This window comes from Glycine soja, chromosome 2, assembly GCF_004193775.1.
Source record: "Glycine soja cultivar W05 chromosome 2, ASM419377v2, whole genome shotgun sequence".
Lineage (NCBI taxonomy): Eukaryota > Viridiplantae > Streptophyta > Magnoliopsida > Fabales > Fabaceae > Glycine > Glycine soja.
Window position 1 is genome coordinate 9,471,609 of NC_041003.1, and position 3,071 is coordinate 9,474,679.

Genomic DNA, 3,071 nt, shown 5'->3' on the forward strand with positions numbered 1-3,071 from the left:
GTCTCGCAAGGATCTATCATATCTATCTTATCTATATCACAGGCCAAGTTGTAATCGTTAAAGAACTATACAATAATCGACTAAGTTATAAGTAACATACAAGGTTGTTCTTTTGACTAGTCATAAATACGTAAGAACTATATTTGATAGCGTAAAGATCCTTTAAGCGTTAAGTATAACATGACAAAATAATTGAATTTGGATAAGATGTCTTTTGTTGTAGGTCTATTGCCAAATTGAACTTGATGTAATATGAAAAAATTTAGATGTTAAAAATATGGACGATGATAGCATATAAATGTTCACCCTAAGGCTCTTGGCGTCATGGTTGGTCTTATAATACGTACTAATGTCGATCATGAGGCTCTTGGCTTCATGGATGATCTTACTCATGTTGATGCTGACCATGAGGCTCTTGGCTTCACAAACAGTCTTACTCATGGTGATGCTGGCCATGAGGATTTTGGCTTCATGGATAGTCTTACTCATGGTGATGCAACCATGAGGCTCTTGGCTTCACAAATGGTCTTACTCATGGTGATGCTGACCATGAGGTTCCTGGCTTCATGGATGGTCTTCTCATATAGTTTCTAACCAAAAGGCTCTTGGCTTCAAGGACAATCTTACTCATGTGGATGCCCACCATAAGACTTTTCGCTTTATGGAAAATCTTAATCATGTAGATGTAAGTTTTTTTTTTATTTCTTCAAGTTTACCAACATAAAGAAGATGACTTGGGTGTCGGTAAGTAGTGTAAATGAGCAAGGGTTGTTAAAATTATCACAACATCATATAAGGGTTTCAAATATAAGCTTTTTCAAGTAAGAGGGCTAGAGGAAAGGGTTGGTTTATTGGATGGATTTCCAAACCATTGGGCAAGCTTCGTAACATTGGAAATGTGAAGTTAGAGAGCCTTTCGAAATTTGAACGTTTCAATATAAAGAACCTAAAACAATTAATCGATTTTTCCGTTATGTCCAAAATTGTGAAACTTATTGAACTAAAATACTGAGTAGTGGACTTTAGAGTATATATTGGTAATTAAAAATCTTAAAATATTTCTATTATGAGTCTTGATGTGTCGACCGACATTTGAGCTTTCGTGTATTTTTGTAAAAAGAATAACACAAAAGAGTATATCCCCTTCCAAACTTGAGATGGCTTGGCTCCTAGCCCAGAAAGAGAAACATGAACAAGCCACTGACGATGGAGTTGATAATGTGATTCTTAATGCAATTGATGGGTCGATGATGTCAACAACTCTCCAAGGGAATGCTAAGGCTGCTAGGAATACCCCTAATTCTTGAAAGAGATCTCAGACTGAAATAGGTAACCAAGACTATATATCCAGGTCGAATATGAGGATCCAAATGTTCGATCGGCTGCCTCGACTAGGTCCGATGGCCAGTCACTGATGGTGGCAATGGGAAACAATTAGAACCCCCTGGACTTGGGAAATTTGCGGAATGAGGGGGTTTCATTTTGGGATTTGTGTTTCCTCATTTAGTTCATAGTCACACACACGACCTACTAGAGACCAACCAACCTATGCTGGAGAAACTGATCTCCCTCAATAGTGTGAAAGGAGCACTCACGGAGGGGGATCAACTAAGTGCACTTTTATGTGTCATGGAGGACCGAGGAAGGAACTGATGAGAGACAAAAGAAGAACTTCAAAAGGAAAGGGTTGTTTGGTGGCTGAGGCTTACAAACTTTGAAAAGATGCTGCAAATGCGAAAGTTGATTGACTTGCCTTGGACTAGACCAAGATTAATTTGCAGAATGACAAAGATGCACTGGTCCAGAGGGAAAAAGATGTTGTTAACATTTTACATACGGTTGGATTTACGTCGATCAAATGTAACTGAATCCAAATTGTAGTATTGAACCGAAGCGTAGGTCATCTTCCAAGGGAGTAGTGCAAGGATGAATATTCAAATTAAAATCTTCCAGATAAAGATATTTTTTTGTTTTTATATTTTAAATTACCTAAAACTACAATCAATCAAAACAGAAAATAAAATATATATTTTTCTAGAGAGATTAATGTGCTAAAAATTTAATAACAGAAATTAAAGAAATGTAAGAAGTTACTTGTTGACGCAATAATAATTGTAGACAGAAAAAATAATGTTGAAATGCTAAGATTGTACTCGAATCCCCTTATTTGTTGCAATTCTTCACACTTCTACATCGTTATATTGTTCATCTCCAATTTACTAATGTATTCTATCCCTAATCCCTTAGGCGATAGACCCTAAATCACTTGCCTTGATTCTCAATCTCTTGGCAAACCAACACAAGCAATCAACATTATCATTTGGGAATTAGCGAGACATAACCAAAATTATTCAATCTCTAGAGATAACCCTAATTAAGTATCCGATTCAGTTCGGGTTTCAATGAGACTCGCCAAAGTGTACGCCAATTCCTGGATTCATCTATCAGGTGTGCAGACTCACAAAGCATTAAGTATAGAAGACAAATAATGAACTCAAACAATATATTAATGTGAGAAAATTACATCAAATAGGGTTAAATCCTTTCCTCTCCTAGGTAAGAAAGAAATTAGCCACTCATGAAATAAAATGAGAGGGAAAAGAAGATAGTTTCTCAGTGAAGGGTGGTGTGTAGATGTATTTTTTTTGCTGCCTATCCCTCTTTATTTATAGAATCATAGATGTGTTTAATATAAGTAAATAATCTCCTTAATTTACAAAATAATGTAATCTATACAAGGAAATTATCTCTTCAGCTGATATAATATATTTTAATTGTTGCAATTATCTCCCAAGTGATTTTCTTCATTAATCTTCAAGCTATATCTCCATAATTATCTCTGTTTTGAATTAATTCAATTTTTGGACGCATTGTCTAGCTCACTCCTCGCTTAAGCGAGACATCTTCGGTAAAAAAAATTATTCTCTTCCGTTTGAGCTAACTTGAGCGACCTATACCTCACTTGAGCGAGACTACCTTATGAAATTTCCCTATTTCTCTATAAAATTTCAAAAAATCATATTAAAAATTTCTAAAATCATAATTCCTATCTAAGATATATTAAAAGCTGA